Here is a 14,511-nt window from a genome sequence, read left to right as displayed (position 1 = left end):
TGAAGCAGATGCACATCTCTATGCTTTCACCGTTCATGCAATTTCTTTTATCATCAAGCACCTTGGTACCTGCACTAAAACAAGACTCCGATGGAACTATAGACACCAGAGGGGTTACTAGATCACGTGCCATAGTGGCAAGAACTGGATAATTTTTTGAATGTTCACTCCATCAGGCTAAAATATCAAAATTATTTGGTCGTTCACCTAAATTAGAAAAAATTGCTTCTAAATAAAAATTAAGTTTTGTAAATGAACTTGTTGTAGAACTAGAAAATTTTTGCCTTCTATTTATTAAATAAAAAAGTTTTTCTTTTCTACTACTAGGCTCAAGGTTAGAAGTAGAAGAAGATAATGTATAAGTTGTAGGAATATTTCCTACAACTTTAGATTCATACAAGCTGTACATTTCAAATAATAAATTATTAATTTCTTCTTTTTTATTTCCTATATCAATATTCATATTTTCACAATATGATTCAAGTAAAATATCTTAACCATCTTTCCTAATCTTAGGGTCTAATATTGTACCTAAACAATAAAGGGGAGAAATGTTCTCCCAGTATTTTTTAAATTTATTTTTCATTATTTCAACAATACATTGAAATTGTGGATTATTTCTATATTTTGCAAAATAATCACTAATTACCATTAATTGATAAGGTAAATTACAACTAGTTGGATAATAAATTCCAGATAATTCATTAATTGCATCATAAAAATGTTTTAAAAAATCTCTTATACAAATTGCCATTTCCTAGTCTTCCTCAAATATCATAATTAGGTATTCTTGAATTATAAAAATTAGAAAGAATTTGTTTATGAGATATACAACTTTCTAACATAGCATAGGTTGAATCCCACCTATTCTTTACATCTAATATAAAATGTTTATATTTTAAACCATAATTTTGACATAAATATTTAAATTCTTGTTTTCTTGCCCCTAAACTTTTTATATATATAATACAATTTCTAATTTTTGAAATATGAGTAAAAATATTATTCAAGGCATCTTGAATACATAAATTTAAGATGTGACATGCACATCTAATATGAAATAATTTACCATTTAAGCATGGTCTTAATTGAGATTTTAAAATATTTATTGCATAATCATTATTGTTTGCATTATCAAAATTAATAGAAAATAATTTATTTTCTATTCTATAAGCATGCAAAGTATTTAAAATACTTGCAGCAATAGCTGGGCCACTATGTGGTCATTCAAGTCTAGCAAAACTTAAAATTCTTTTATTCAAAAGCAAATTTTCATCAATGAAATGGTCGGTAACACAAATATAACTAATATTAAATTTGGATGTCCAAACATCCGAAGTAATTGCAACTTTAGAATTAAGATTTACTAACAATGAAATTAAATTTTGTTTATATGAATAAAAAAATTTTAAAGCATCAGTTCTTATAGTATTCCTAGAAACTTTTTTATGTTGTGGGTTTACAGAACTACGCAACCATTTTTCTAGCTTTGGATCTTCAGCTAATATAAATGATTGTTTTGCATGTACAATATACTTAGCAAGTTCTTGTCTCATTTTTTCTTGTGAATATTTAAAAGTACCAAAACTACTCCCCCTCCCAATCTGTGCTTGGGTTGTTTCTCTCCCTTCATCTTCTTCTTTCTCTTGTGTGAGCAGATGTCTGATCAAATGACCCACCACCCTTGTTACAATAACTAAAGTCCTTCCTACATTTTTGGCAAATGGCCCTTTTCCCCTTCCACTCAATATTCTCTACTTTGAAAATTTTCCAAACCGGGCTACTTAACTTAGAGGCCCTCATTTTTCCCCTAGTATCAATACCGGGGGTGAAAGTTCCACTTCCATCGACATCAATCACATCAATTCTAACACTATCATGATGCAACTAAATATCATCAATGGTGAACATGTTGGGGAATCGGTTTTCAGAAGAGCTGGCCATTTTTTTTTTAATTCTAAAAAGATAAAAATTAATCTAATTCGACTTACCCGAATTACTGGTTCAAAATCTCAACTTGATTTCAACGGTTGAAGCCTTTCAATGTCCAAGCCTCCCAAATTGAGATACTTGAGTTGGTTGAGCAAGCCTTCTTCTTGTTGACAGTTGAAACTTCAATAAAGTTGAGACTTGAGAATTAGAGAATGTAGAATCAGACAATCACCTAATCAGAATTACTCAGATTACAGAGAATTGAGAATGTATGAGTATGAGAGAGAGAGAGAAGAGATTAAGAGAATTGTTGAATTAGTGTGATGAGAATGGTGGAGGATAAGGCTATTTATAGGAATTGAACATAATTCAATTGCCCAAAATACCAAAAACTAGTTGTTATTTAGTTGTTGGGAGGGGTATTTATGTCATTTATGTCCAAAATACCCAAAAAGCCCCCCTAAACTAGTTGTTATATAGCTGTTGGGGGGGCATTTATGTCATTTTTTCAACCCCTCATAAGCAAAATACACATACTCCCCTAATATGGCTTTTTATAGCTGTTGGGCCCTTTGGGGGGGCCCTAACGGCTATATTCCGGGCGGGCCGCACGGGGCCTGCTATGGGCCCCGCGGGCTATAACGAGTCATGCTACGGGCTGGGCCGTGCCGGCACACCATGCCGCCCGCCTGTGGACCAGTGGGCCTTCGTTCCATGCTGTGTCAGGCTGAGCCGGTCCAAAATCGGCCGTGCCACGACCCAGTCCGTTTTACACCTCTACCGGTAATAGCACAACAACGGGTTCGAGGACTTACCACCATAGCACAACGCATCACTTTGGCGCCCAGCTCAGCATGACGAATTGCAGTCATCTTGGAGACCTCCTTGAGAAAGATGGCCTCCTAGCTTTTGTAAAGGCAGGTCTAGACATCCATGATGGGCTGCCTCTCCTCGGGGACTTCCCCGCGAAACTGTCGTTGAGGCGTTGAGGATGCACCTCGGGTGACCAGAGCACTTCAGGCTGGTGTGGCGACTTTTTCTCCTAGTCTTCTTCAACCAAGTTGATGACTGGAACCTCATCAGTCGTGGTGGAGGCAACGGGCTTAGTAGTTGTCGCCTGAGATGTATCTCTACAGGATGCGTTCCTCTTCTTCTTCCTCTTCTTCATGTTTGAGAGCAATCCCATAGCTGAAAGATCCAACATGTTGCCTGCAGAAGAAGGTCAAAGGTCAGCTAAATCAGTATGAAGCAAAGCAATGAAAGATTGAGTACCCACACCCAAGGTGACGACCTACCCGAAGGACTTAGCCCGGCCTGAATAAGCTTCTCCTCAGTTAAGAAGTCATCTGGCTACAGATCGCATTCCACCAAGTCCCACATCATGGCCTCCATACGCTCATCCAGATCTTCCCCGACATCCTTGTTCCCCTTCCTCCAGTGTGTCGGGAAAGGCCACTCGGTGCCTTGGGTGACAAAGAAGTACTTGCTCTTCCAAGCTGGGACCTTAGATGGGAACCCGTGATGAAGCTTGTACCCAGGCCGATAGGACAAGTAATAACTGAATTTCCCCAAGCTACTAGTTGGGTTTCGCTTGATTTGAACAAGGGCAATGAAAGTTTTGATGTCTGGAGGGAGGCCGAGCTGATGAAAAAGGGAAATTGTATCGACCAAGGTACAGGCAGAGTTCGAGTGCAGTTGGCTAAGGGTAATATTGAAAAAATTCAAGGCCTTGGGGATAAAGGGAAAAGCGGGAATCAATGACCGCCTTTCAGGACTTCTTCGAAGACAACGACCTCATTTTCCTTGGTCTCCCAAGGAAATCCCCCAACCGAAAGAGAATAGCCAAGGTTATCAAGAAATCTATACACAACCATTAGAGTACGAATCTCCTCGGCAAATAACGGGGTGTGACCAAAGTGGTCAGGCTCTTTAGGCTGAGCTGGCTGGTGAAAAGATGAGGCCCTCTTGTGAGAACCTCATCGGTCTTGAACCGAGGTGCCCTTCTCGGCCTGACCGGACTCAACCTTCTCCTCACTAAACTCACTAAAGAGAAGGAGAAACAACCGACCTGGCTACGCCAACGGTGCACGCTCCGCGACCTCCGATTGCATGAGAACTCAAAGTGGGACGAAGAAAAATGGGTCCCCGAGGGCTCTATTTATAGCCGGTATAACCGACCATGGACGGTTCAGATCGATCAGATCCAACGTCTTCCATGGGGCGATCACTCAGATTTCGAGGTCGAATTTGGTTAAGCGTGTTTTTTGACGTCTGTGCGTACCTAAGACATGACCTTGCCCTAAGGTTGAGCCAATTGGGTCATTCAAGTCGGACCTATGGGTTGGACCTCGACCAAGTTAGTAAACGAGCCAAATTCTTCCAAACTCGTCATGAACTCCCGCCCCGAGTTGACCACCTCAAGCTCCAGAGTGGGGGGAAATTGATGAGGGGTAATTTGGCCCGACCTGTTAGCACACAAACATATAGAGCGACCTATTGACTAGATGACATCTCAGTATTTCCAGACACCTCAGTAGGCCAGGTTAGCTCAGGCACCTCGGGTACCTCGGCTAAGACTGGGGTATGAGTAGCTTGTTGTGTCCCAAACTACCGAGGTGCCACGTAGCCCCCTTTTAGAAGCTAGCCAACTATCTTCAATCTCTCCGGGATCACATTGCACGTTAACGGACCTTATCCTTATCTTGCTCAGACCGGAAGGACTCGGATAAGGCATATTAGCTCACAAGGAGTCCATCTTCGGGTGCGGAACGGACTTTGAGTTACGCGGGCTGGTGGTGTCGGACACGTTTTGTGAGGCCTATAGCAGCTCGCCCATATAAGGGCATTACCTTCAGCCCCACAAGGTACGCACAATTTAGCTCTCTTACTAGCATTCTAAGCTCTCAGCTCTCTCAAAAACCTCATATGCTAACTTAAGCATCGGAGTGCCCACACCCCGTAAAGTACCCTGGGACCTCTGATCTACTTGTCTTGCAGTTCGGCCCGGCCACGTAGCAGATCAATGTCCGAGCTACCTTCCAATGGGGAGCAACCAGATCGTGCATTATTAGTTTTTAAAGAAAATGTAAATTAAGAGACTTAAACCTTAATTATTTGCTTTAAAAATTAAGGAACTTGCCATCAATACACCATATTTAAGTATATTAAAAGTTGTAAAATATATTATATATAATATTTATATGACCTCTAGTATATATATATATATATATATGCCATGTCATCATTGTTTTACTTCTAGTTTGATCCCAGTTAAACCTCTAACCCGTGAACCTCTCCCCTCTCCAATTCTATGCCCAAGTCGGCTCTTAGAACATTGTAGATAACTGACAAACTACTAACGATTGGTACTAAATTGGCACGTTTTGGAAGTTTAGATATTGGATCGACATATTTGAAGTTCGAGGACCAAAATAAATGGTACTAAAATGCAATTTTCCCTAAAATAACAAAGATAGGTACGCTAAGCACAGTATGTCTTGTTGTTGCTGTTAGTTCTTTGTTTTTTTCCAATAACTATTAGTGTTTTCTGCATTTCTTTTTTATATGTTTTATTTTTTATATTTTGTCATTTTTCTTTATTCCTTCATTTTTGGTTATATATCTTGTAATTTATATAAATTGCTATTTTCCTTCATTTTCCATTTTCTATTATATTTTATCAATTTTATGTTAAAATGGTATCATAAAATGATAAAAAGGTAGCTTGTTTTTCTTAAATGTTTAAACATGCACATGACAGTCACATAAGAATCTTTTTTTAAATTAACTGACCAAAAGAAGGGAAAAAGTGCTGGAAGTCAGCTGCTCAGTGTGGATCTTCGTCACGTAAAAAAGTTCGGTGGGCTAATTGCCACTAATCCCAAAGTACAAGGAGGCAATCCATGATTTAAAAGAAAATAGTGTGCATGCAAGAAAAGTAATTTGATTGGTTCGATGGAGAAACAAAGCAATTCTAAAATGATTGCATTTTTGAACTGAACATAGCGTTAAAGAAGATGTTCCTAATGTGCAGTTAAATTGCCATGCTTTTAAAGTGTATACAGAATTTCCGCTTGTAAAGAATCCCAAGAAATATGCAGGTTACGATGAGAAGAATATGAAAGGTAAAAATAACCAGTCACCCACGATTATATTTTGGTAGAGTAGAAAAGTGACAAAACGCAACAGTTTCCTATTTTATTATTAAAACCAAGAAATGAATACATAACTGGATGTTTTGGTAACCTATCAGGCTATCACCAAAGGAAAAGCTCAATAAATCGATTCATCACTTCGGTTGTGATGAACTAATAATCTAGGGGCTGTTTGGTTCTATTGCCATTTATAGATTTTTTTTTCTTGAAAATATGAAAATTTGTTGAGAAATATTTATTAACTTTTTTGACAGTCAGGCATCACATGTGTCAAACAGTGAAAAACCCTTAACTATTGGGGGAAAGGTTATTTTGACATTTTTTTTCCCATGGATGACTCAAACACAATCAAAGAAAAACATTTTCTTGATAAATGATTGAACCAAACAAAAAAACAAACAGGATATCAGATTTAGAGGTGTAAAATCAGGCCGGTTTGGCACAATAGCCCACGGGCTGTGTCAGGCTTGGTACGATGGTCTGTGCCATGTTGGGCCTGGGGTTCATAGCCCACGGGTCAGCACGACATGGTGCGATTGTTCGTGCATTGCCACCCGCGACCCGCGTGTTGGCACGACCCATCACAAGCGAGCACATCACGGCCCACAGCGGACCACGGTCAGCTCGTCCGAAAACTAGCTATTCCCCCCCCCCCCCCCCCCCCCCCCCAAGCCCCAAGTCCTCCCAACAGCTAGTTTCAGCTTTTTGGGGTTTTTTTTTTTACATAAATACCCCCATAACAACTATAAACAACCATATAGGGGGGTATTTATGTATTTTGCTTATGGAGGGGAGAAAAATGAAACAAATGCCCCCCAACAACTATATAACAAGTAGTTTAGGGGGCTTTTTGGGTAAAGTTATAAATAATTTTACAATGACCAAAATACCCCTCCCAACAACTAAAAAATAGTTAGTTTTTAGGGTATTTTAGGCAATTAAATTATTTTCAATTCCTATAAATAGCCCTATCCTCCACCATTCTTCTCATTACAACAATTCAACAATCAACATTCAACAATTCTCTTATTCTCTTAATCTCTTCCCTCTGTCAGTCTCTCTCATACATTCTCTACAATCTGAGTGAACTTTGATAGTTTGATTCGCTTATTGTCTGATTCTCCAAGTTAACAATTTGGGAGGCTTGGAGCCTTGGACGTTGAAAGGCTTTAACCGTTGAAATCAAGCTGGGATTCTGAACTAGCAATTCGGGGTAAGTTCAATTAAATTAATTTTATTTTTCTTAGAATTTAAGAAAAAATGGCCGACTCTTACCAAAACCCCAAGTTTAGTAGCCCAATTTGGAAAATATTTAAAGTAAAGGATGTTGAGGGGAAGGGGAAAAGAGCAGTTTGCCAAAAATGTAGAAAAGACTTTAGCTATTGTAGCAAGGGTGGTACTGGTCATTTGAGTAAACATTTTCTCACACATGAGAATGAAGAAGAAATAACCCACAATTTAAATGAATTGTTGAAATAATGGAAAATAAATTTTAAAAATATTGGAAGAAGTTGGAGAACATTTCTCGTCACCAATCCCGCCATGGCACATGATCCGTGATTCACTAACTCCTCCGGTGTCTACAAGCTACAGTTCCATCAGAGTCTTGTTTAGTTGTTTTAGTGCATGTACCATTGTACCAGGGTTGGCTAGATGCAGTCACAATGCAAAATATAGATTACAACTTTACAACTACAAGACAAAGAAGGGCATGATACTACTACATACACTAGATATTTCACCTGAAGCAGATGATGAAAGTGTGAATGCTTTTATCATAATGTATATGTAAATTTTGTTTGAATTGTAAATTTTAACAAATAACCCATAATTTTTTATTTTTTTTTAAATTATTGTAAATTTTGTTTTAATTTTATTTAATTTATCTGCTATTAATGTAATTTTGTATTTTCAATTTGTAACTATATTGTATTTTTTATATTTTATTAATTTATTCCATTTTCATATTTCATTCATCCAAGTATGAAGTATGAAGTATCCAACCATTGTATATTTCAATGATTGTATGCTTTGTAATTTGTACCATTATTCATTCAAATTTTAATGAAATAAAATTTCTATTAGAATTGTTTTATTTATTTATTTTTTGGGTAATCGTAAATTTATAATCCATTTAGTCTAACCCGGTTCGGCCCAGGCCCGCTGCACTACAGGGGCCCGCACGGGCGTAGGCGGTGGGCCGTGCCAAGCTGACCCCCATAATTTTCATTAGGGAGGGCGGCACGGTCCGTGCCGTATCAGTCTGGCATGACCCACTTTACACATTTAATCAGATTGACACTGTATAAAGGGAGGTGCCCTACATGCCACATCACCTATTCTCTCCATGATAAATATGGGAGATATTATTCCCAATGCACACTGAGATGTACATGTGGGGCGCCCTCTTTGGGGAACCAATCTGATCTCACCAAACACCATCTCAATTGGATTCATGAGATCAAACTTATGTACATTGCTTTACAGCCTTGGATTGGGAATACCTCCCTACCTCTGATTTCCAATGTAAGGCATAAAGGCTGTTCGAACGGGCACTGAACCAAACACCCTCTAAGTCGAATTCTATTTGAATGGAGAAAAGAAAATATGAGAGTGACTCTAGGCCTTTTTTTAAACCCTAACAAATCTCAGATTCTGAGTCCTCTGTACGGACCCAAAAAACTGGCGATTTGGAGGGTCTGATAAGAATCATCCTTTCGCTCCTCCCCCTAATTATTAAGAGGAAAGAGCTTTTATATAATCTCTCTCTCCACCCACACAGTTCTTATCTTTGGGCTCAAGTCTGTCTTTTCGCTTTTTATCGATAAAAGGCCCTCTCGCATTTGTTTAATTGTTTCCCGTTAATCCTTTCAAGAGTCATGACCCAATTTTCAATTTTTTTTTTTTTTTTGCCTTTTTTTATGTCCCCTTCTGGCTTTTACCCTAGTTCTTTGCCCAACCCTCTTTATATTCCTTGCCTATCCTGCAATTCCCTTTTCTCTAGGTGAGAAATCAAATCCAAGAATTTAATCCATTTGATAACACCCAAGAAGGAAACGTGATATGTAATAGATCCGTGTTAATAGCTTGACGGTCCTGGGACCCTAAGGCTCAGTTTGGAAGGAATACAAGTTAATACAAATATATACAAAATAACACAAAATACAAGTTTTTGCACTCTCACATTTGTATTTGTACTCCTTTCAAACTGAGACCAAGGTACAAATTTGAGGACTTAAAGCAGGAATCATTTCCAACTCTAAGAAACAATGTTGTAAGACTGATTAAAAACCAGAATGTCCCCAAGGCCATGGGTCACGGCTCACGGACCCAGAAAACTGTTACTTAATTGGACCCAGAAAGACCATCGGTCCCGGTTTTTTTGATTTGACCGTCCGGTCTGATATGAGTCTTCAGTTCGTAGGTGCAGTGAGCACCAATCACAGCTCTCATTGGCCAGCTGTGAGTTCAGATCTTCGACATTGGAGGTTTTCCCAAGTACAGTTGCAGCGAACTGTTGGTAGAGAGTTGGGAGCGTTTTGTTGGTAGTAGCTCCCTACCCGCTAGTTTTTGTAGCTCTGAGACTGAGACCAGTAGAAACGCGTTGAAAAGGGGAATAAGTAGAAGAAAGTGTTGATTACTAACTTTTTAATGTGAGATTTAAAACATAATGATATGTAATTTTCAGGGGGCATCAATCACCACTCGAGCCTCGAGGGGATATTAGTTGAACCTAATTCATCTTAATACCCTTATCAAGCATCAGGAGGGTCCTAAATGGCAACTAAAATCTATACAATCTCATGTACTCACATGAGATCATTTGAAGAATAATGGATCTAAATCAATTTTTTTTATGAACCCCACCATTATACTACTGATATTGATATACCGTTGACAACGAGCATTGAAAGCAAATCAAGTAACCCTCTCTTCAACAAAAAAAGGAAAAATTACAGGGAACTACATATACTTAGGTATAATGACATTTAAGCGCCTGAACTTTAACTTGCAATAACGAGCTATTCTATTCTATTACTTCCAGATTCTAACACTCTTTTAATTTTTGTTTAGGTTGGGTTTGATTTTGGTGCAAATGTGAATCACTCTAAAATTCTACTATCAGTTTACATTTACACAGTAAATCAATGTAAATTATCTAATTAGTTGACTTTTACATCGATAAATTGATGTATTATTTAGATCGATTATTACTGATGTAATCGTTTCTGGTCACGTACCAACTTTTTATGATGTATAATTTTTTTTGGTTAAGTACCTCGTTATTTGACCCAGTGGTGATATGCCTTGGTGATGAGCTACTTGGTGGCGAACTCCCTGGTGGAGAACTGCCTGGTGGCGAGCTCCCTGGTGGAGAGCTACTTGGTGACGAGCTACTTGGTGGCGAGCTACTTGGTGACGAGCTACTTGGTGGCGAACTGCCTGGTGGTGAGCTCCCTGGTGGAGAACTACTTGGTGGCGAACTCCTTGGTGGAGAACTGCCTGGTGGCGAGCTCCCTGGTGGAGAGCTACTTGGTGGCGAACTGCTTGGTGGCGAACTCCCTGGTGGAGAACTACCTGGTGGCGAGCTCCCTGGTGGAGAGCTACTTGGTGGCGAACTGCTTGGTGGTGAACTCCCTGGTGGAGAACTGCCTGGTGGCGAGCTCCCTAGTGGCGAACTCCCTGATGGCGAACTACCTGGTGGCGAACTGCCTGGTGGCGAACTGCCTGGTGACGAGCTCCTTGGTGGAGAGCTACTTGGTGGCGAACTCCCTGGGGGAGAACTGCCTGGTGGCGAGCTCCCTGGTGGAGAGCTACTTGGTGGCGAACTCCCTGGGGGAGAACTATCTGGTGGACTCGTCATTTGACCTGCTCCTAGGCGGCCTGCAACTCAGAGGACGGTGGAGCTCCATGGTGCAGCGCAACCCGACTGCCCTCTGCATGAGGTGATTTCCTCTCCTTTGTAGGCGGCGGGAGCTGAGGGACCTGCGAGAACTGAATCAGAGGACTCGGGGGTATTTTCCCGGCGGGGACTCTTCGATGCCTAAGTTAGCATTCTGATTACAGAGAGCTTGGAGAGAAATGAGAGAGCTAGAGAGCAGGGGTTACCATCATTTTTCCCTCCCCCTTGGCTTTGGGGGTCGGAGTCCTTATATAGTAGTGTCCTCGCGGGTTAGCTGGGTGAAAAGCCTTCAAACGGTAAGACTTGTCACATCCCGCCAGAACCGGGGTACGGTGGTGAACTCCTCGAGGTTGTTAGGCTGGCGCTTGTGTCAGGCGGCCAGGTCGGCGCCTGGGCCAGGTTGTCAGGTCGGCGCCTGTGTCATTCGGCGGGTCGGTGTCTGGGCCAGGTTGTCAGGCAGGAGATCTTCCTGCGATACGCCAAACTACTCTTTTGTACCGAGCTACCCTACAAGTGGTGAGCTGCCCGGGGAGCTACGCCAGGCTACTTGTGGCGAGCTTTGCAGAGTTGCCTGGCTCCTTGGTGGCGAGCTCCTTGGAGAGCTGCCTAGCTCCTTGGCGAGCTCTTTGGTGAGCTATCGAGCTCCTTGGTGAGCTACCGAGCTCGCGGGGTATGCTGTTATGGTTCATCGGTGGGCGTCTTATGGGTTGCCAGGTCGGCCAGGTCGGATCATGTGTCGGGTTGATTCAGGTCGGCCAAGTCGCGCAGGCCGCGTCAGACAGTGCGTAGGCTGCGTGCAGGCCGTGCGCCAGGCCGGCCAGGTCGGTGCCCCGACGGGACACCGACTTGGTAAGTTGTTGCCTGGGTGTCGCCTAGTTGTCACAAGGTGCCACGTGTCACAATTTCACTAGAGGGCCAAATCTGCCCTCATCATTTGTCCCCCACTCCCGAGCTGAGAGTAACTCAGCGAAGGAAGTAGATTTGTTTTGGCCCGTAAGTCGACGAGCTAGTAAGTGTTGATCCAATTCCTTAGGCTTTGGGAGCTGCCTGTATATGGCGAGCTGCCAGTAAGGCGAGGGGGTCTCCGCCAGTTCAGTAGTGTAGCCCTTAGGCTCTGGGGGCAACTTATAGTTCACTTTTGCTGATTTTGCTCCTGCCGAGGAAAAGACTGGATATTTAGCAATAGTGTGGCCCGTAGGCTTTGAGAGTGACTCGTAGTCTACTCTTTTTTTCACTTTGCCCGTGCCGGAGAGGCGACCGGGTAGTAATGTGGCATGTAGGCTTTTGGGAGTGACTCGTAGTCTACTCTTCTTTGACTTTTTCCCGTGCCGGAGAGGCGACCGGGTCTTAAGAAATAATGTGGCTCGTAGGCTTTGGGAGTGACTCGTAGTCTACTCTTTTTTTACTTTGCCCGTGCCGGAGAGGCGACCGGGTCTTAAGCAGTAATGTGGCCCATAGGCTTTGGGAGTGACTCATAGGCTACTCTTTTTTGACTTTGCCCGTGCCGAAGAGGCGACCGGGTCTTAAGCAGTAATGTGGCCCGTAGGCTTTGCCTGTGAGGTGCCGAGCTATGATTGTGCTGCATTAGCTTCGTAATGCCGGTCACCCGCTCCTACAAGAAGCTACTAGGAGCTCGACCTTCGGGGGCAGCACTACTAACTTTAGGTCGCCAGCTCACACGAGAGCCTTGGAAGGCTCGACCGGTAAGGGCACCTATGTAGTCTGTTGGCCGCCAACTCCCGCGGAAGCCACGAAGAGCTCATCTTTGTAGGGGGGACCTTGCGGAGAGGACTAATGAGGCTTTATCTGAATTGAAAGTAAGGTTGGTAGAGCTACTTAAGTCTGTTAGCTCCCTGCATAGTCTTTGAGTTCATAAAAAATGTAAACTATAAAGCGATAGCTTCAATTTCTAAAAAGTGAGGACTTACCTTTGGTAAGATGAGAACTTAGCTTTTGTAGGATGAGAACTTAGCTTTTTGTAGCGTGTTTCCATAGACGGCGCCAATTGATGTAACCGTTTCTGGTCACGTACCAATTTTTTTGGCTAAGTACCTCGTTATTTGACCCGGTGGTGACGTGCCTTGGTGATGAGCTACTCGGTGGCGAACTCCCTGGTGGAGAACTGCCTGGTGGAGAGCTACTTGGTGACGAGCTACTTGGTGGCGAACTGCCTGGTGGCGAGCTCCCTGGTGGAGAGCTACTTGGTGGCAAACTGCTTGGTGGCGAACTCCCTGGTGGAGAACTGCCTGGTGGCGAGCTCCCTGGTGGAGAGCTACTTGGTGGCGAACTGCTTGGTGGCAAACTCCCTGGTGGAGAATTGCCTGGTGGCGAGCTCCCTGGTGGAGAGCTACTTGGTTGCGAACTGCTTGGTGGCGAATTGCCTGGTGGCGAACTCCCTAGTGGAGAACTGCCTGGTGGCGAGCTCCCTGGTGGCGAACTCCCTGGTGGCGAACTCCTTGGTGGCGAACTGCCTGGTGGCAAGCTCCCTGGTGGAGAACTACTTGGTGGCGAACTCCCTGGGGGAGAACTGCCTGGTGGACTCGTCATTTGACCTACTCCTAGGCGGCCTGCAACTCAGAGGACGGTGGAGCTCCCTGGTGCAGCGCAACTCGACTGCCCTCTGTATGAGGTGATTTCCTCTCCTTTGTAGGCGGCAAGAGCTGAGGGACCTGCGAGAACTGAATCAGAGGACCCGGGGGTATTTTCCCGGCGGGGACTCTCCGATGCCTAAGTTAGCATTCTGATTACAGAGAGCTTGGAGAGAAATGAGAGAGGTAGAGAGCAGGGGTTACCATCATTTTTCCCTCCCCCTTAGCTTTGGGGGTTGGAGTCCTTATATAGTGGTGTCCTCGCGGGTTAGGTGGGTGAAAAGCCTTCAAACAGTAAGACTCGTCACATCCCGTCAGAACCGGGGTACGGTGGTGAGGTTGTCAGGCTGGCGCTTGTGTCAGGCAGCCAGGTCGGCGCCTGATCCAGGTTGTCAGGTCGGCGCTTGTGTTAGTCGGCGGGTCGGTGTCTGGGTCAGGTTGTCAAGTAGGAGATCTTCCTGCGATACGCCAAACTACTCTTCTGTATCGAGCTACCCTACAAGTGGCGAGCTGCCCGGGGAGCTATGCCGAGCTGCTTGTCTCCTTGGTGGCGAGCTCCTTGGAGAGCTGCCTAGCTCCTTGAAGAGCTCTTTGGTGAGCTACCGAGCTCCTTGGTGAGCTACTGAGCTCGCAGGGTATACAGTTATGGTTCATCGGTGGGCGTCTTATGGGTTGCCAGGTCGGCCAGGTCAGATCATGTGTTGGGCTGATCCAGGTCGGCCAGGTCGCGCAGGCCACGCCAGACAGTGCGCAGGCCGTGTGCAGGCCGCGCGACAGGTAGCGCGCCGGCCGCGCCATACTGGCCAGGTCGGTGCCCCAACGGGACACCGACTTGGTAAGTTGTTGCCTAGGTATCACCTATTTGTCACGAGGTGCCACGTATCGCAATTTCACAGGAGGGCCAAATCTGCCCTCATTAATTACATTAAAAAGC

The sequence above is a fragment of the Nelumbo nucifera genome, chromosome 1, assembly GCF_055504915.1.
Source record: "Nelumbo nucifera cultivar China Antique chromosome 1, China Antique-T2T, whole genome shotgun sequence".
Taxonomy (NCBI): domain Eukaryota; kingdom Viridiplantae; phylum Streptophyta; class Magnoliopsida; order Proteales; family Nelumbonaceae; genus Nelumbo; species Nelumbo nucifera.
This window is presented reverse-complemented; position numbering follows the sequence as displayed.